The sequence below is a fragment of the Ambystoma mexicanum genome, chromosome 7q, assembly GCF_040938575.1.
Source record: "Ambystoma mexicanum isolate Mex_15411 chromosome 7q, UKY_AmexF1_1, whole genome shotgun sequence".
Taxonomy (NCBI): Eukaryota; Metazoa; Chordata; class Amphibia; order Caudata; family Ambystomatidae; genus Ambystoma; species Ambystoma mexicanum.
In genome coordinates, this window is record NC_090941.1 from 125,464,025 (window position 1) to 125,485,439 (window position 21,415).

General features: G+C 47.6%; 1 non-coding gene across 1 annotated transcript; it reads left to right on the forward strand.

Moving 5' to 3' along the window:
* The first annotated feature begins 17,104 nt into the window (after positions 1 to 17,104).
* LOC138529149 (U1 spliceosomal RNA) lies at positions 17,105 to 17,268 on the forward strand. The gene has a single exon (XR_011284489.1). It is a non-coding gene; the product is annotated as a U1 spliceosomal RNA (small nuclear RNA).
* Positions 17,269 to 21,415: the final 4,147 nt, after the last annotated feature.

A 21,415-nucleotide genomic window follows, 5' to 3' on the forward strand; every position in this document is an offset into this window, starting at 1 on the left:
CGCCATTGCGCTAATGTCCTTTGATCCTTGCGCCGATGCACGAAAGTCCTTTCTGTTCCTTAAAGTCTTTGGGCGGTAAGAAAATGAAGACGTAGCACTGATTGTAGTTGGAGCAATCCAAGAGACTTAGATCTTGGCAACAGGTAAGACATGAGGAATGAGACAAGGCAAACCGTGGACGTTCCGAGGTAGGCTATAATCAGGTATGACTTGTGGGATGAGGCAAATGCAGTCAGTGGCCGTTCTGGGTTTAGCAATGAGTGGGTAAGACTTGGGGCATTAGGCGAGTGCAGTCTGTGGCCGTTATGGGTCTAGCAATGAGCAGGTAAGACTCGAGGGATGAGGCGAATGCAGTCCGTGGCCGTTCCGGGTCTGGCAATGAGCGGGTAAGACTTGAGGGATGAGGCAAATGCAGTCCGTGGCTGTTCCGGGTCTGGCAATGAGCAGGTAAGACGAAGGCAATGACAAGAACAAGGCAGGAAAGTCACATTGAAAACCAGGGATTCAAGGAGCTAGGAGACAAGGTAACAAGATGCGTAGCTCAGGAAATTTACAAATACAGAAGCACCGCCGTGCGCGGGGGCAGGGCTTAAATACCGGTCAGCTGACCGCACGCCTAACACGGCGTCGTAGGCCTGAACACCTACGTGAATGCAAAGGGCGCCAGAGTCTCCAAGGCAACCCATAGTGTTTCCTGAAAGGGAGCGGGGAAAGAGACGAACCATGATTCTGAGGAGCTAAAGAGAGTCCCACTTTAGAGTGAAAACTGTTTGCTCTGCTGTGAATTCTGGAATGTTTGATCTTATGCGGGACCGATCTATGATCAGACGAAGAGACATCTAATGGAACCCTGACAGTTTCCTCCCCCAAAGATGAATCCCTGGAGTGAGTGACCAAGAACCTGGACAATAGGAGAGGAACATGAACGTTTGACTCAGGTTCCCATGTACACTCTTCCGGACCGTAACCTTCCCAATCAATAAGGAAATGAACCCCACGTATCTTCTTCATATCCAGAATAGCTTTAACTTTGTACTCCTCCACACCCCCGACCATCACTGGTGCAGGACGAGAAGGAAGGCGGGTACTTGCGGGGCATGGCTTCAAAAGGGAAACATGAAAGACTGGATGTATCTTCCATTGGGAAGGTAACTCTAAACGAACCACCAATGGATTGAGAACTTCTTTGACAGGGAAGAAACCCACAAAACGAGGTATCAGGCATCTACGACCAGTCAAATGGAGGTTCTTAGAAGCCAATAAGACCAGCATTACGGGTTAATAATCGGGAGCAGGGGTCCGGTGCTTATCAGCCTATAGTTTAGCTTGCCGTTGAGCGGCCTACAAGTGGTCTGAAACCGCTTCCCTTAAAGAGATGAAGTCACGATTGCAACCCTGGGCTGATGGATTGCCAGTGGTAGGAATCACATCCTCCCAAAACGACCTGGGATGTAGGCCGTACAGGGCAAAGAACGGAGTGATACCAGTAGACAAATGAACTGAATTATTGTACGCATATTCTGCTGCTCCCAATACGTTTAACCATGACTCTTGATGCTGAGCGATTAGACAGCATAGAAATTGTTCCATAGTTGCATTCGCCCTTTTTGTTTGCCCATCTGTTTCAGGATGATAGGCCATGGAATACCGTCCATCTATACCCAAAGCAGTGACTAGATGACACCAGAAACGGGATGCAAACTGTGAACCACGATCAGTAATGATGATCTCTGGTAGCCCAAAACAATGGAAACGTTCTGCAAGAACAATTCCGCTAGGACCGGAGCAGAAGGTATGCCCTGGCAAGGAACGAACAAGGCCACCTTAGAAAGGAAATCAACGACCACCCATATGGTATCACAACCTCCGACAAGAGGTAATTCTACCACAAAGTCTATTGAGATCATTAGCCAAGGTTTCTTCGGGATAGGCATGTATGGATCAATCCCATTGGCTTGGAAACCGTACCTTTCACTGAGCACAAATAGCGCAATTCCTGATGTAATCCGAAACATCTTTAGACATCGTAGGCCAGAACGCCCATCGTTTTAATAGTTCAAGAGTCTTGCATCTCCAGGATGTGTGGCCATTAAAGCATCATGACACCACTGGAGAGCCAAAACACGGGTTTCAGATGTACGGAGCTATAGCCATCCCTGTACATATGGCATGGAATTGATGACTTCCATCACATGGTCATAGTCACCATCCAGGATTTAATCAAACCCTTCAAAGAAGAATCAACAGTACAAGAACAAATGACAAACGACGGCTTTAAAACCTTCCCTTCACGGAGAGGCATCTGTCCACCGTCATTCAGTCTGGATAAGGCATCTGCCTTAGAATGTTAACTGCCGGGACGGTAAGTGATCTGAAAGTTGTACATTGAGAAGAATTCATGCCAACGTGTGTGGCGTGCGGTGGTACAACATACTGACTTAAGAGTAAGAAGATTATGGTGGTCGGTGAAGACCTGTACTGGTCTAATAGTACCCAATAGGTGGTGCCTCCACAACAGGAATGCATCACGTATTGCCAGTAGTTCACGCTCAGTGATAGTATAATTAATCTCGTACTTGGTACGTTTTCTAGAATGATAGGCCACGGGATGCAGAAGACCAGTATCCTCACATTTCTGGGACAGAACAGCCCCCACAGCCAAATCAGAGGCATCAGCTTCATCAATAAATGGATGTTTTTGGTCCGGATGCTCTGGCACCGGGGCTGAAGTAAACATGGCCTTAAGCGTGTCAAAGGCTTCTTAGGCTTGATCAGACCATACAAAGTGAGACTTGGAACTGGTTAGTGCAGTCAAGGGAGTGGCAATAGCAGAAAAGGAATGTATGAACCACCTGTAAAAATTAGCAAACCCTAAAAAGGACTGAAGGGACTTTACATTATTTGGGACAGGCCAGTCCAAGATTGCTTTGACCTTATTATTGCTCATTTTAACACCCTCACTGGTGATATCGTATCCTAAGGATTCAACCTGATCAGCATGAAAGACACACTTCTCCAGTTTGGCATGGAGACTGTTTTCACGCAGCCTCTGTAAAACAGTGGAGACGTGTTGAACATGTTCTTTGTAGGTAGAGGAATAAATGAGAATATCATCAAGATAGACAACCATGAACTTTCCCAGTAAATCCTTGAACACATCATTGATGAAATACTGGAACGTAGCTGGGGCATTACATAGACCGAATGGCATAACCAAGTATTCAAAAAGACTGTATTTTGTCTTAAAGGATGTTTTCCATTTGTCACCTTCTCTGATCCTCACCAGATTATAGGCTCCCCTTAAATCCAGTTTGGTAAAAAACTTGGAAGAACCCAGTTGATCCAATAGGACTGATATCAAGGGAATTGGATACTGATTCCGGACTGTGATTGCGTTCAGCTCTCTGTAATTGATACAGGGGCATAGGTCTCCCTCTTTCTTGGAAAAGAAGAAAAGAGGTGATGCTGCTGGAGACCTAGAGGGACGGATGAATCCCATCCTGATTGCTTGATCTAAATACTCCTTTAGCACTACATCCTCCTTTTGCGTAAGTGAATAGATTCTACCAGAAGGAATACGGGCCTCTTCCAGTAGTTCAATCGGGCAGTCATAAGGACGATGCACAGGTAGTTTTTGTGCCGCTTTTTTTATCAACAACGTCCCTAAAAGAATCATATTCTTTAGGAAGGAGCTCTGTAGTGATTTCCCCAATCGTAGAGGCTGTATCCAGGAGCAAGGAACTAGGATTTCCGGATTCAACCGTGGATACATGGCAAAACTTCTGACAGTGGTCCGAAGTAAATTCAACAGAACGAGATATCCAATCGATGGTAGGATTGTTTTTAGTTAACCATGGCAGAACCAGAATCAGCTTGAGTTGGGGAGCTGAAATAATGTCAGAATCCGCCTTGGTTCTGCCCACGACGTGCAGCCGACAAATTCTTCCTAACAATATAACCCTGTGTATGGCTATAATAGTCAATACCGAGGGATCTATTATTTCGGAGAATGGACCCAACGCGATCTGCACATCATCTAAGAGAACCGGAAGGTAAAAGAACAGTTCTTTAGTTGGGCAATGAAAACAGATGTTGCATCCATAAAACTACAATCAAACAGAATCAACCAACCTGTATGATAATAGGTAATTCCTGAATGGCAAAGAGAGGAAGAAGATTCAAGACAATCGAATAGTTTTCGTGATGGAACTGGACTATCTAGGGTAAGGGTACAATATTCTAATGTTACAGGTGTAGCAGATTTAGGAGATACGAATATGGCTAGTTATAGTCAAAGAGTCTTACCATGTCTTGAGGAGGAAGGATATTGAAACACTAACAGGTATTCCACTTATGACCAAAACCACAGAAGCAGTATGGGACCAGAGCTATTCCCGACGGCACGAGTACGTCTATGGGCAGGAAGTCCATTCAATACCCGACGGCACGAGGACGCTCCTAGTGTACCCCCAATTTACGCGGAAGTCTCTAGTCTGTACGAGGCACACACGAGGAGAAGCTTCCGGGTCTTGTCCGAGTGGAATGCAGAAGGGTAGTGCTACTGGCAGGTAATGTTGAGTCAGCCCACAGTTAGTTTGTTACTTGAAGAGTGAAGAGGTGTATTCTCACGCGCGCGATCCATTGATACCGGCTGGGAGTCTGTCTATGATGAAGCACACAGGTAACAGAGTTCCTTAGCGCGGCGGACGCAGCAATGGCGAATCCAGGAAAGCAGTCTGCATCGGCAACCAGGTAGTTAACAGTTCCAGACGAGGTAACAGGTAAGGAGCGGGCGGCAATGACGAATCCAGGAAAGCAGTCCGAGTCAACAACCAGGTAGTTAACAGTTCCAAATGAGGTAACAGGCAAGGAGCAGGCAAAAGGAGTCCAGACAACCAGGCAAAGTTTTCAAAAACACAGGTAAGGTCAGAATAACAAGGGCAAGGAACAAAACGTACTTCAGCAAATTCAGAAGCACTGAACGAAGGTTCTGGGAGAAGTTAAAAGGAAAGCATAGGTCACATGATTTGGACGTAACGTGTGCGTGCGTGCAGAAGCTATCATGTCTGCCCTAGTCTCCATGGCAACCGCCACCTTCGACCATAGCAGGTCTGTTCTTTAACTGTTACGTGAGTCTTGAAATGAGGAGTAAGAATCAGCAATGGTTTTCTAATGTATTTTGGCAGGGCAAGAACGTGGACGTTATGATGGGAATTAGAAGGAGCAGAAGGGCGATGTGAAACAGGACGGCTTAATGGACCTGGCGTGCTGTCCTCATTCCTGACAAGTAACATCAAAATGGATGATCTCTGAATGATTATCACCCATGGATAACATAAGGTCAATGGTTTGTTCCGTCACCAAACCAGAAATCAGCGATGTACCGTCCACTGCATTAACTAACTCTGGTGTTTTCTTGGAAATCAATAGAATGGAATGATCACGTACAAATTGTGCATCCATGTAATTTCCAGTTGCACCTGAATGGAGCATGGGTTCAACAGACCAGGTTGTCTCAGATGTAGAAGACAAGGTAGCCAAGACTGAGAAAGGAACCAAGGATCTGGATCCATGACAACTTGACTCGACAAAGGGACCCTGTCTATTGTCGAGCTTTGGCGTTTCCTGCCTTCACAGGTTTCTTGGGACAAAGTTTCAAACAATGACCAGACGAACCCCTATAGAAACATAAATGATTGGCCCTTCGGAGTTCTCTTTCTGAGGGAGTGAGTGGACCTCGAATGGCACCAATCTGCATTGGCTAGCAGGTTGAAACAGGAGTCAACACAGGCGGAACAGCTGGGGTGGTTCTTTGTTCACCCTTTAGTTCTGCCTTGCGGGCGTCAATTTGTAACACAAGGTCAACCAGTTCAGGGAAACCACTAGGCACAACCGGTACCGTTGCTAGAACATCCTTCAAACTTTCCAAAAGACCTTTATAGAACAAAGCAGCTTTCTTTTCATCTGGCCAATCAGTTTCTGCAACTAGCTAGTTAAATTTTGCCAAGCACTCCAAAAAAGATTTGTCTTTTTGTTGTAAAGAAAGCAATTCCAGGTCCGTTGCCTGTGATTTACATCTGGTATCAAAAACATGGGTCATAGCCGTAATTAGTGCCTCGCAATCATACAGGAGCGGGCTACTCTGTTCCTGTAGGGAATTGGCCCATACTGCAGCAGTACCCCCAAGGTTAGACAAAACAAAAGCCGCCTTTGTAGTAGCATCCGGAAAGGAGGCAGGCCTGTGCAGGAAATGAAAACTGCACTGATTAATGAATGTTCGAAAAGGTCTTAGGATCCCCTAGGAACTTTTCTGGAGGAGCCAACGGAAACTGGTCTGCCATGTAGACTGGACTTGACTCAGTTCTCGATTGAGCCCTTCCTGAATCTAAATCCGCCCCAGGACTAGGTGCTCCAGCTCCTGACTGCAAGCCAGCATGTAACTCATTGATACGACGTTGAGTAGCATCTTGTGCTGTTGTCATATCGGCTCTGAGGTCAGCCACCACTTTGGATAAAGATGCTAAATGAGCAGCGGCTTCTTCCATTTTTGAAGGCTTCTGAATATGTTAGGGCCCAAGGACTAAATCCAGTTGTAGTGGCTTGACACGTCATGATGCAATTGAGTCTTTCTGACAATATACCCCTCAAGAGTACAAAAGGACCGATTGAGGTGAGTATTGCCCGAAAATATTGGTACACCCTCGTACTCAGACAGCTGGCTGCAAGAAAAATTAACCAAGTATTAACATTTGGCTTAAGGCAATGTAATCTCAAAACAAGGTGAAGAACTGATACTCACAAGCAAGAAAATCAGAATGGGACTGAATAGTTCCAAGCTAGATTGGTGAGTATCCTGAAACAAGAAAGGTAACTGTTACCAGGTGGACAGAAGAGTAAGAAAAAGGAAGAACCAAACTGTATGTGCTTACCAAATGAGTGTTCTGGGTAGAAACAGCAGATGTTGTTTTGGGAAGGAAGTGGTAGTCCTGGAAACACAATGGGCCTCATTACGACCCTGGCGGAAATGGAAAAATGATGGCGGAAATGCAATACCGCCATCGAACACCGCTCGTTGCGATTATGACCCGTCACCGTAAAGTACGATGCCATTAGCGACACCGCAGTGAACGGCAACGCTAACTGCACCAAGTACGCGCACGCGCGCCTTGCAAAACCGGAATCACCGCCATGGCGCAACGGTACGCGAATTCTGACCCTAGCGGACATGTACTGAACGCCATCAAGCACGTCGTAAAGTACCATTCCGCCATGGCGAGAAATACGGCATCGTGAACCAACCGTAAATGGCCCACTGAGTGCCTGAACTCCACTCCCTGGCCACATTGCACAACTCCTGGCAGGCGCAATGTACTCACACTATGCAACCAGTGAAATCTACAATTCACCCATGCATGCCAACGTAGAAATGCATGCAGGGGCTCAAAGCGCCCCGTGAGTGGGCATCCATGTACGGCATGTCACCATAGCCGTACTGATGCAGCACAGGCATGTGAAGGTACAATACATCAAAATGAAAATCAAGAACACATGACACAAAACAACAGTAGTCCCCCATCGCTTGCCACCAGTGCAAGGCAACATCCAAAACAGCATCCTGAGGGGGATTGCACCAGCCCTGTACTCTTGCCAGTAAACAAACCAACCATCAGCAGAAGCATGTACCACACAAGTTGGCAGAGTGACTGAGCAGCCAGGCTCATCCCAAGAGGGGCCGATGGGAGCTGCAGGGCACAGATGGCATGAATACAGAAGCTATTCCAATGGACATGACCCCAGTCCCCCTCCAACAAACGCACGCAAACACAGGCACCTGTGACCAGCCACATTCTGAACATCCCATCATTCCACCAATCGACCTGGCTGACAGGCACCAGTCGGCCAAAAGCCAATCCCCCGCCCCTGAACAGCACATCATGTAAACAGTCACAATGGCAGCCCCTATCCGTGACCATACTGTGCTACGTAGGCAAACGCGGCCAGTACTGTACCACACAACTCAACTCAGAAGGCGGAACACAATGCAGATCATCTCGCAATACATACCGCCACAAATCGAAAATCGCCACATCACCTGCAAAGAATAACGCAACACGCCAAATATCGGAATACAATTTAAATGCACATCCAAATGACAAAGGCCTCACAGCAATTTGCAAAATAACACCAAAACATCCATCATCACCGAGGGCTGCATCTGCAATAATTGACCAGCTTCCACTTGTGTGACGCCCTGTACCATCATGGCACACAGGGCCTACATCAACGTTCCAAAAGGCAACATGGAAGCGGCAAGAACCGCAGGTCCGTCCCATGAGGCAGGCACTAGTCGAGCTGAAAGGCCGAAATGTTGCACCTAGCCACCAGTACAGCGTAAGGGCATGTGGCCCATTGGCGATCGTCCCATAAGATCGTAATGGTGCTCCACTGATTCACCCGAAGCTGCAGGTGTCGAGAGTAAAACCCATCTGGAGGAGTGGCGTACAGATGGCATCTGCAATAGGGCAGGAGATACCTGTCACCCAAATGAAACACAAATTAACCGATTGCATTACGGGACTCATGATGCATTACAATCTTCATTCAACACACCAAATCCACACCCATATGCATGCTAGCCCACTCCAAAGGAATATACACACCCCTAAATCAGTATCGATTCATAACGAAATCAATCGAGGTAAATACACCATTGGCAACGTCGGTTACTGTGCATGCGTCCGTCAAGATAGAACCCATGACATGGGATTAGTAACGTGCCTAGACACAAGTGTATGAAGGCGCGTCGAGACAGGGAGGATCCGACAAGGGCAGATAGACGTAAGTCCCACTATGGCAGCCTTGCATCACATAGCGCAGGGGAAGGGGAGTGATTCAAAAAACCCATGTACATGGCAGACCCTAAATGGAATCATCTGTCCATGCATCCATTCATCATTCCCTCATCCCGCAATGAAAACGCATGAATATTCACTCACATAATATGTGAAACTTCCATCGCGTCTGTGCGTAATGCAGTCTGCAAAAACCACTGTGCTCCTGGCCGGATCTGTAGTGTTGTGAAGCAAGATGGATTTGGGAACGTCCTGCCTTATCGTCCACTACGCTATTGCGCATCCCATTCAATTCATATCATTCATTGCTTGCTCGTTATGGGCCATGTCCCAAGGACATTCTACAATAGAACGTTACATTTCCAGCCAGACCTGTGGGCGTATCCTCGCCGCTACTTCAAAACCAAAAATGCTGGCCTTCGAATTCATCACTTGCAACATTACGTCGAAAAGGCTTCTGTGAACGCTTGCATTCACAATTACATCAATGTAGTGCGGCTGTGTGTCATAATGCTAACTGGCTGCAATCACAAATGGGACGCCACGCCCGTCGGTGAAGTACGTTACTGTGCTGCATGAGGGTCGGCCATCGATCGAGCCCTACATACCACTGACTCTTCACAGGTATGTAAGCGGCTGCAATTATAGCATGTGTAACAATGGGAGCATAGCATGAAAATCAGTCAAAGTACATCACACTGCCATCGGGATTTGATACATGATTCCAATTCCAAGATGCCATGCGGGCAAATGCAGCCTTACGTGCGGGACGTGCTCGCCCAGAAGGGATTGCATCTGCCACAGATTCATTCAATCAGCACAGGTGGAGGCCATACAGGCCGACAGCACATATATAGCAGACCCAAACCCCTCCCACAACCACTCCCACTCCAAAATGCTACCGGCAGGACTAGCGATGTTGGGCCTGGGGGACCAGATAGCACTGCAAGTGCTACAACTACAAGAAGACGACGAACAACAACAGGTACAACAACCGGGCGCACAGGGGAGACGGAGGAGAAGGAGGAGGAGGAGGAGGGCAAGGCAGGGTCAGCAAGGCCCACAAGCACTGCCACTACCACCACGCAGGCGGCCCGCAATCCCACGCCTCCGAGCTGATCCGTTCAACCTCACTGCTGAGCAGATCCACACCCTCTACCGTTTGGACCGGGACACCATAATCGCCATTGTGGACATGACACATGCTGACCTCGTGAGCATGATAGATAGCCCAACCGCCATCCCACCCCTACTGAAGGTGGTGTCTGTACTCCACTTCCTGGCCACAGGCACCTACCAGCACACAGTCGGACAGTTGCATGGCATTTCACAGCCACTGTTCTCACGGACACTCTTCCAAGTGCACGATGCCCTCCTGAAGCACGCCGACGACCACATCACACTACCACGCACGTACCAGGAGATTACCAACGCAAAAGTGGGATTCCATGCACTTGGCGGCATCCCGGGTTGCATTGGTGCCATCGACTGCACCCATGTTGAATTGGTTGTCCCACATGCCATGGAGGTCCAGTACCGCAACCGGAAACAATTTCATTCAATCAATGTGCAAATGGTGTGTGACTCCAACAAGATCTTTACGCATTGTTGTGCCAGATTTCCAGGATCTACCCATGATTCTATGGTCCTGAGGAACACAAGAATACCACGCTACATGGAGCGACACGCAGGGCACAGATCCTGGCTACTCGGTGAGTCTCATTCCATGCATGACATCGTGGCCCATTTGATGCGTCAATGACCTTGCAGGAGGGGGGGGGGCTACTTAGCACTATCATTCCACTGACACCCTTTATTCGTCTCATACAGGTGATGCCGGGTATCCACTGAAGAGATGGCTCCTTACACCAATCCGGAACCCACAGAACGAGCATGAGGAGGACTACAACCATGCCCACTCACGTACCCGTGTGGTCATTGAACAGGCATTCGGCCTACTGAAGGCTCGTTTCCGCAGCCTCAGCAGGTCTGGCGGGGCACTCATGTACAGCCATGATAAGGTTTCTAAGATGGTCATGGCATGTGTCATGCTGCACAACATGTGCATACGTAGGAATGTGCCCATGCCCCCTGACGCTGTACTGCATGCACCTGAAGATGATGATGATGAGGGTGGGGATGTGGAGGCACCTCAAGGAGTCCATGAGGCACAGGATGCACGTGCAATCCGACAGAGCATCATAGATGCATGCTTCTAGCAACCACGCATGGTGCCTATTACACGGAAAGGGGACCTGTGGCACTGTGTGTGTGTAGTACAGGCACATTGTGGACTGTACGCCTATGAAGGCCTCGTACGCAAATATCAATGTCCACACATGTCATTGGATGATAATGAGGTGCTGTATTGTTAATGTGATTTGATTTATACACCCTATGGACCCGCCACCCAGTGAAGCCCAACACACCCCCTCCACCCTACTACCTCCCCCCCCAACACCAGTGTCCAAATATGCATGCTGTCCGTGGGTAGACGCTATTGCAAGCCCCCTCTACGGGTATCAGGGGCACCCCTGCCCGTGGAGCGCAGGTTCCTGCCAGATCTGCGTTGGGGGCTGCCCTGGACGGAACTTGCCACGGATGATGTCTCTGCCTGCTCGCGTCCATGCATGTCTCTGAGGGTTTGTGAGAGCTCCGAGAGCACACGGCGCACAGCAGCAAGTTCAGCACAAACGTCTTTGGACGTCGCATGCAGTTCCCCCCTCAGGCTCTCGGTGCTTTTCTCCATTTGTGCTCTCAGGCTCTCGGTGCTTTTCTCCATTTGTGCTCTCAGGCTCTCGGTGCTTCTCTCCATTTCTCCCCTGAGGCTCTCACTACTTTTCTCTATTTGTGCCCTGAGTGTCTCGGTGGATGTTTCCATGGCTGCCCTGGAACCCCCGCATTCATTTGCATGGTCCTTGAGTAGCGTGGACACTTCCTGCTGTTGCTCGATCAGCAGGTCGAGGGACTGTTGCCTCTGCTGGGCCATGGACATTTGCGGTGGTGTGACAGGGGGGCTGCTCAACACATGTTGCCTTGGCACAGGACTTGTGGGGGTTGGCCAGTCGTCGTCTTCAGGGTGCCCCTGCGTGGTTTCGTCATGGTGTAGGGGATGTAACATGCAGGGGGATTGGGAAAGGTCATGGATGGTACCTACGTCGCCAGCACTGTTTTCCGTGTCGGAGCATGCTGGCATGACAGCTGTGTCACCTATGGTGCTGCTACCACCAGAGGCAGTGCCATCAGATACGTTCTTTGGGGGGACCTGTGGTGCTGGGGTTGTGGACTTGCTGGCTGCTGGGGTGCCTGTTGCAGTCCCCTCCAGTGTGCTGCCACTTGATTCCTGCTGCTGCCGTGTCTTGATCCTTGCACCTGAGGTGGAGGCTCTTGGGACGTTGGTCCTGGCCCTCTTTGCAGGCGTGCTGGTAGGGGTGTCCTGCAGCTCGTCGTTGGTATCGGACCCTGTGGTGGAGTAAAGAGGGGCGAGCGTTAGTTATGGGTCTGTGGGATTTGGAATGGCAACGTATCAAATGCATTGGGGTGGTACATGAGGCTGATTTGGGACTGGGCCTTGGAGGTGGTCTCATTTTCGTGTGGATTGAGGATGCATTCATTTGGCTGCCTGCAGTTAGGGGGTGCATGCTGCACATGTAGGGGTTGTTTATGGCATCTTGATTAATTTGTTTATTCATTCTGACTTTTAGAGGGCGCTGTCAGGGCAAAGTATGTATTGCACTATGGGGTCACATGGTACTGCACATGTTCGTGCTTTGTGGATTTCGCATTGTTTCTCTTGGCCAACCTACCTGATTCTCCGGATGTCGGCACTCCTTTCTCCATCCCTCCGACTCCCTCTATGCTCTCCATTCCTATGGTGGAGGCGCAGATATCCTCCCAGGGGGTCAACTTGATGGGCGACTCTGATCCCCCCCCGGTAGCTGTGGCGATGTTCCTGTTCGCAGAAAGTATGCTGCGTACGCGGATCCGCAGGTCGTCCCACCGCTTGCGACATTGCTGTGGCGTGCGGGGTGTTGTCCCCACCGCACTTACGCGCTGTGCCACCAGGGCCCATATGGCCTTCTTGTTGGCAAGGGCCGTCCTGGTCATTTGACTGGAGAAGACGACGGCGGCATTTTCCTGGAGGGTCTCGGTGAGCACGGTCAGTTCCTCTCGGGAGAAGTGGACCTGCCGCTTGCGATCACACGCTTTCTTGGCTACCTTTCCCATATTTATTTTTTTAACAGGGGTTGCTAACGGGTTGGGATGTGTGTCAGGGTCGGATTTTTAATGGTTGTGTTGGGATTCGGATTTTATAGTTGTGCGGCGTGCTGTTTCCCGTTCCGGCCACATGCTTTTACTTCCGTTTCCGTATATTTACGGTGCCCGTAATTTGCGGTGCCCGCTCATTACGGTGACCGCTCATTACGGTGACCGCTAAGATGGGTGGCGGTATTGCACCTGGGGCAGCGTACGGCGGCGGTAAGGGCCGTTTTGGGGTCATTTCCGCCATCGCAGCCTTTCGGATTCCGCCATGGCGTAATGCTCGTGCCCGATGGGTCGTAATTAGCCGCACTTTGCTCCTTCGTGCAATGGCGGAAACGCTATTTACGCTGTTGCGGTCCGGTCAGTCACTTTCCGCCAGGGTCGTAATGAGGGCCAATGTCCTGTTTCCTATTCCCGCCGGCACTAGGACGCCTAAGGAGTCTATTGATCCTTGCACCGTTGCGCTAATGTCCTTTGATCCTTGCACCGTTGCGCTAATGTGCTTTGATCCTTGCGCCAATGCGCGAAAGTCCTTTCTGTTCTTTAAAGTCTTTGGGCGGTAAGAGAATGAAGACATAGCACTTATTGTAGTTGGAGCAATCCAAGAGACTTAGTTCTTGGCAACAGGTAAGACGTGAGGAATGAGACCAGGCAGTCCGTGGACGTTCCAAGGTAGGCAATAATGAGGTAAGACTTGTGGGATGAGGCCAATGCAGTCCGTGGCTGTTCCGGGTCTAGCAATGATCGGGTAAGACTTGAGGGATGAAGCGAATGCAGTCCGTGGCCGTTCCAAGTCTGGCAATGAGCGGGTAAGACTTGAGGGATGAGGCGAATGCAGTCTGTGGCCGTTCCGGGTCTGGCAATGAGCGGGTAAGACTTGAAGGATGCGGCGAATGCAGTCCGTAGCCGTTCCGGGTCTGGAAATGAGCAGGTAAGACGAAGGCAATGACAAGAACAAGGCAGGAAAGTCACAAAGAAAACCAGGGATTCAAGGAGCCAGAAGACAAGATAACAAGATGCGTAGCTTATGAAATGTACAAATTCAGAAGCACTGCCGTGCGCGGGGCAGGGCTTAAATACCGGTCAGCTGACCACACGCCTAACACGGCGTCATAGGTCTGAACACCTACGTGAATGCAAAGGGCGCCAGCATCTCCAAGGCAACCCATAGCATTTCCTGAAAGGGAGCGGGGAAAGAGACGAACCATGATTCCGAGGAGCTAAAGAGAGTCCCGCTTTAGAGTGAAAACTGTTCGGCTCTACTGTGGATTCTGGAATGTTTAATCTTATGCGGGACCGATCTATGATCAGACGAAGAGACATCTAATGGAAGCCTGACAGTCTAGCACTTTATTTATCATGGTTACATCCCTAACACAGCTGGCTGCATCGCCTTCCAGCACTTAAAAAATGTGTAATGTTGCCTGTCTTTAATCTGTTCATGTCCATCCATGTATTGTCCCTCGTCACTGTTACACTTACTCCCCTCCACAACCTGGTCACAATATCACTCAATCTTACCCAATTGTAAGAAGCTGACTGCTTCCTTTCAAATCAGATTTCTTATCGATTTTATGTTGTTTTGCGATCAAAAGAGCATTGCTCCTCCCTGGACATGAATAAATCAAATAAATTAAACACTCTAAAACAATGAAAGGGTTATACAAGCATTCTTATATCCAAAGAGAAGAGAGGATGTCTTGTTTTTCTACCACTTCCAAAGCTATATCAGGTAGATCGGCATGTGAGATAAAAAATGACTTGACTTTGACTATGTAATAGTTTGAATTACATTTAGATGAAATAATAAGGGGAGAGTGTGGGTGCAGTGATATTGAAACATGTATTGTAGGGGAGGTTATGAGCTAAAATAATTTGTGCAGTATATTCTGTGTGGAGTGTAGTATATGGGTTACTAACATTTAGTATTGGGGGCAACATGGTGGGTGACATTGGTTACAAACACTTTGTTTAGGGGTGTATTGGGTGGGCTATATTGGTAAGGCCACAGGCTCTGACTGTACTAATATTGCAGCAGGCGTACAAACACTATCACTGATCCTCGACAGTTTCAGAAAGTAATGCAAAATTGAAAGCTGAACAGCAGGCAAGGTTCAGAGAGCGCGAAGAGTGCCTGTTTATTGGTCATACAAAAGTGAATGTAGCAACGATAGAGGGAAGTAACATGCTGCATATTTCTCTGGCCTCAGGATGGGATGATGAACAAAATGCTGTTCAAAGATTGCCAAAAGCAGGAATGGAGTCAAAGGGGTACTGGAATGTTCTGGCATGTGATGTGGCTAGATGTGACATTGTGCACGGTACTGTAAAATTATGAGGTGTGGTGACAGGTGACATCAATGAATAGGAGGGACAATGTTAAAGAATACTTACAGAGCCATATGAGCGAGTCAGAGTTGGAAAAAGGTTTTAAAAGATGCTGGGAGAAGGCTGGAAAACAATTTACTTTTGGACTTTGATTTGGTCTACGTAGGCTGGGTTCTTGCCGGGGAGAGCTGAAAGCCTTTGGGCTCTGCTGTCTCTGTTTGAATCAAGTGAGAAATCGTGGGACTGGCTCGTTAATTTTGTTACTCCTTAATGTAAAAGCTTTGTTTTTTGTGATTCCATTTTAAAACTGGGAGAGAACAAAAAAAAAACGGGGCCTTGGGCTGCTGCTAGTTGTGATTACCTGCTATCTTTTGGAAGCTGCCAGAGAGAATGGCACAGGGAATTTGTGAAGGCTGTGTCCTGACAGATCCAGGGCAAGACTTTCCTAGCTGCAGAAAGGGTGCAGGCGAGCCAAGTGTGAGAAAACCTTTCTGAGAGGCAGTGTGTTTAGGGATTGCTTAAGTGGGGTGAGTATAAATACGTCAACAATCAGGTTCCCCTTCTGTAAGGTTTTTTAATTGGCAAGGTGTCAAAGTAAAACAGAACGCAAAACTCCCTCCCTCCTTGAGGTACCAAAGGACAAATAGAGTAGCCAGAATCCAAGGTATTAGATAGGGGTCTGTTGTCCTATGCAGAAGGGGACACAATCTCATAATCTTTCTACCAATGTAACATTAGACAAAGGTAGGGGTATACGCAATGGTTGAAACTATCATCATATTGCATTGCCTTAATCACTAATTAATACAAGTTAGGGATTTGCAGGTAAGAGGAAAGACTCATATGTGTGCTCATTCTAAAATGCTTATTGATGGAGAGTGTGTTTTCTTGTATTCTCACATATGCCCAATATAAAATTCTTATTCATTCAGAGTGTAACTTTCTAGCTGATGAAAAAGAATACCTATGTAAAAATGCCTCACTGTGAAAGTGTGCATTGGTCATTATTGTGTCTAGTTCCTTTTGCATTGCACCTAGAGGAAAATATGCATCTAGAATAAAATGCACGGTACAAAGTCTGTAGATGGCTAGCTAAAATCCAGTGGTATAAAACTGTGACAGAAAGGGAAGTGTCAAGATTTCTCCTATATAGTATAGAGCAGTCAGATGGGGAGCGGACAATAATCATATTAGAAGAATGGTCCGTGGAGGAGATAAAGACATGGTGTGAGATATTAGATTCCATTATGCAGGAGTAGAAGGATGAGTAGGGGTAAACTGGCCCACTCAGTCTTTAAACTTCTACAAACCAAAACACAATGCAATTATAAAGGTTAAATAGGGACATTCAAGAGAAATACCTTCTTTGCTTTTTTGTGGCAATGCAGCCGGGGGAAGGCTTGATTCTCAAGAGGGTTATGAAGGTAAACAAGTAGTGACCCAAACAACACAGTATCACAATAAAAAATAAAGGGAATGTCTAATCAAGGTACTATTAAAATATAAACACTTTGATATAACACTCCATCTGCAAATGGAACGAAAATAGATTACTATACAACACCCACCTCAAACGAAAGAACAGAAGAGATGTGACAGACTGGAGAAAGTAGCAACAGAGAGTGGCAGGTAAGGTTCTACCATAAAAAGCATATTGGGCTATACTTACCTGGCAGGGGAGACACCATGATCACTAAGGTGGTTCTCCCAGGGTGAAGCTCATCCATTGCACACCGGATGTGCTGACCCCTGAGATGTCCCCAAATGCGGGATACTCGACTGCATAATTTCTGGTAGTGGGGGACTGCGTTCGCGCTTTCCCCTGATCTTTGGTTTCAAAAAATGAAAAAAAAAAAAAAGCATATTGGGCTGAAAACAGAAGTGATCATGACCTAACCAGTTTCTAGGGTCCAAGTGGACTGTGGTGGCGGTTCAGTGTCACATGTCAAGGTCCAATGCGGGTGCTCTTTGTGGTCAAACAGTGGCGTTTCAAGTGATGCAGGTCAGGGTGGTCCCAAGTATGCTTCACAGTTGGCAAGGCCAATGTGGGCTTTGGTGACTGGGAGAGGTCATAGAATGACACTCAAGTGTTTCAAGTCTGCAGGTGCTGGTCTTTGATGTGATGATCAAGGGTGCGTCAATGTGCAATCAATGAGGCAGTGGTTCTCGGGTTGGCCGGGCTGAGCCATGGATGTAACCCCTGGTTAGAGTCAGTGAGTCACCCTACAGAGATTTGGTTCAGGTTCCGGCATTGAGCAGATGCTTCGGGCCTAGCAAATGACATGATGCAGTGTCGAGCTGGTTCAGATGTAGTGCATTAGTTTGGTTGGTTGGAGGAACGCAGGCACCAGCACCTTTCCGTATTGTTCAGGATTTGGGGAACATGGAGCAAGCAGCTCAGTACAATGGAACAGGGAGCTATGGCTGGTCTGGCCCTCCAGTTGCTGTGAGGCCTTCGCAAAGGAGTTGAGGATAGGATGCCCCAGTTCAGGATCTGCTCTTCTGGCACAGAAGATCTGTTGCAGAATGATTGATCCTGGTCCACAGCACTGGTCACTCCCCATGTTCCCTGAGAGTGGGTAGAGGACATGTTCCTTCTGTCTTGGAAGGCTCCTTCTCCACCTCCAGTGGAGACTTTTGGACAGTACAAAAGGAAGTCCAACTAAGAATCTTCAAAATGACTCTTCAATCTTAACAGATCCTTAAAGAACTTAGGGAACTGTGATGAAGGGGTGCAGGACTCCTTCTTTTAATAGCACAAGCCAACAGGTAATTGGTCTAAAGCTAGCCTGGAATGGACTTTGCCCTGATGATTGTTCACCCAAACTGCTTTGTTCCAGCAGAACTGGAGTATACTGGAAAGGGAAAGAGATACAGTGAGAAACAAGATGGTGGAATGCTTCCTCCAGTGTTCAGACCACTCCTGCCTATTTTACTCCTGGTCTCTGCCCTCCTACCGACAACAAATACCTTTAGACATACATCACCCTGGTGTGAGGATAATCCTCCTGAATGGGTTTGCCCCTTTGATACCTTGGCCCAGGACAGCTGCCTGCTGTGTTGCTGTCCCTGAGGGAGGAGTTTACTGGCCGTCACAAAGGGATTCAAGGAGTGGCTAGGTCCTCTGGGTTTATGTTCTTCCGTGTGGCAGTATCAGCCTGTCTGACCCGAATACACATTCCTTTCCAGAGCAGAGCTTACCCACAGGAGCTGACACAAGTGCAATAACAATTGAGATGTGGTGGCCATGATCATAGGTTTTGCCATGCACTATGCCTAAACACAGGCATAGCTTATTCTTAGAGATTATCCTGCCACCAGCATGTGGTACCGATTATCAACATAGTTTGGGTACATGGGGCATATCTTAAATGCCACCCCTGTGCTGCAGTGGCGTTGCAGTCACTGTGTTGGTCTAGTGTGCATCTTGTGACCTTTGAACCTGCTCTACGCCAAAAGCAGAGTGGGTGCTGCAGATCAGGCTATTGATACAGCAGGGCACAATACACTATGCCTTTGCATGGAGTTGCGACAAGGGGAATCTGATTAGCAGATTACCCCTTTGGAGAAGGAATCACCCGCATCATTTTATGCACTAAAAAAAAATTAAAAAGCCACGGCTTTGCACCCTTGCCAGATAGCATTTTCTAAAACAAGGCCAAGTAGATTATTTTGAGTGTGATTGGCTGGATTTTAAAGTGAAGTAAGTGGGGCGGTCAGAAAGTAGAGGGTAATGTTCAAGTTGGTAGGTGGGAGAGATATAGGGGAGGTTGAGTGCAGTATGAGAATTCATAGGAAAGGAATAAAGGTGGAGTTTGTGATTAGAAAATAAAGAGCTGAGATAACCATGGGGTGAATAGGTCAGGATGATGGTGAATTGCGGGTGAGAGTAGTTGGATGACAGTGAATTCAAAGAAGGCCAATGGGGGAAATGATGGAAGAGAGTTGGACCTTGTCAGTTGCCAAGCCTACCCCATATTCAGAGCTGGAAGAGGAATGAGATAATGTGTCCATTTGAAAAGCAGCAAGGTAGCAGAGTCAAGGGGAGTGATATGTCACAGTGCTTTGCCTGGCCACTCAAGGTGGGTTCATGAAAATCAAAGTAGTAAGGGATGAATGTGTTATTATAGATTTATTGGAAATTCCAGAGCCTGCATGCTAGAGCAGTGGAAGATTCTGGGGGTGCAAAAGTATTGCTAGATGGGAGGTGGAGAGGATAGACGAGGTGAGAAAATGTAGGTCAGGCAGGAGGCCTTCTGTGGATGGGCTAAGAGGAGGGATCTGGTAGGAAGAGGTGGAGAATGAGGAGATGGAGATGAGATGGATTGGCAAGCAGGATACCATGTTTATGGAGTAGGGCAAGATAAGGAGAGAGTGAGTAGCCATAATAGTGAGAGCAAGGGATACATAGTGGGAGGAGTATGTGGAAATAATGATGAAGGACAGAGGAGTACATGGACATGTACAAGGAATGACAGGGTGGGGAGTGATGGAGAGGCAGATGTGCAATAAGGGTATATGAAGTGGACATGTGGAGCACAGTTGTAATACAAGAGTGCAGGAACACACCAGGATTTCATTAACCAATACTGCAGCTTTTACACTACAGTTGAGAAACACAAAGCGACCAGTCATCAAAATGTAGCTAAAACAGTATAACAGAAATGTACAATGCCACAGGCAGCACACTTGCAGCTTGTGCAGGGAAGTAGAATAGCAAAGGGCCATGGGCAACTAGAATGCAGCTGATAGAGTTCATTATAAAATCAAAGGGCTGAAGGCAGCCACGCTACAGCTGTCACCAAATGAAGGATAACACTGGGGCAACCGCTGGCCTTGGAAGCAAGATCATGCAGAGCAGCAGAGGGTTGAATCCCGGATCTGCACTTAGAAGCCGAACTCAGGTATGGCATTAGGCATGTTATAAAAAACAATTAAATAAATAAATGGTACAAAAACATGGGCGCTAGGCAACCACAATCACATATGCAGTTGAATATACAAGTAAAGACTTGTAGGCAGTCATACCACAGCTTTTCCAGTATAATAGAAACGGACAGTGCCAAAGGCAATCCCAATGCAACGTATACAGTCCACAGAAATAGTAGCAGTCAACATGCAGCTTTTCCAACAGTAGAGAAAGGCACAAAGAAGCTTTGCTTTTTTCAGATTGGTCTTTGTCTAGGATGCTAGGCGTATCAACAACTGTAATGGTGAGATATATGGATCACACTGTAGCTTCCAGCCAATGAGGGTCCTGCTTGCCCCTGAGATGGCCACCCTTTGGGATAGGTACAGGCCTCCATGTTAAACTACTGAAGAACCTTAGGAGTCTAAGAGCAGGGCTTGGAGCTTTCTGGAGGAGCATTAATTCTGCTGCACCAGCCAGAAGATGTGAAGTAGGCCGCAAACATGGGTTAAGCTCCCTAGAGGAGCGAGTACTCACTGCTTCAGTCAGTCTCTGGTCTATTATTGGCATGCAAAAGACTTTATACTAATATAAGCATCCATTTGTCAAACACTGGTGACTCTCGCTAAGCCTGCAAGGATCATCTTTTTGTAAACTTTTGTAAAATTTTGTGGTGTAAGTCAGCCCAAATAGTCAACAAAACTTCAGTTTCTCTCGACCAGCAAGCCATACCGTGTTTTCTCAACTACAACGCAGTGCTACACAGAGACCTTTCTGTATGCCAACAATTCTGTCAGATGTTCCTGTTAACGAGTATATCTATCTTCATCATTTTATTTAACCCAGTTGACAGGGCAATTCTGATGCCTGATATGCTCTAAAGTCGTACCATGAGTGACCATAGTAAATCCTCTCCTCTAACAAGTTATTTGCCATGCATGGTGGCTCCGGCTCAGGTAAGCAGGCTACAGAGGCCCCCGATAGGTCAGTCATTTGACTCATGCATCTTGGAATGCTGATTGGTTCATATTGTTGCTACCCAATTGGTAATCCATTGTCAGGC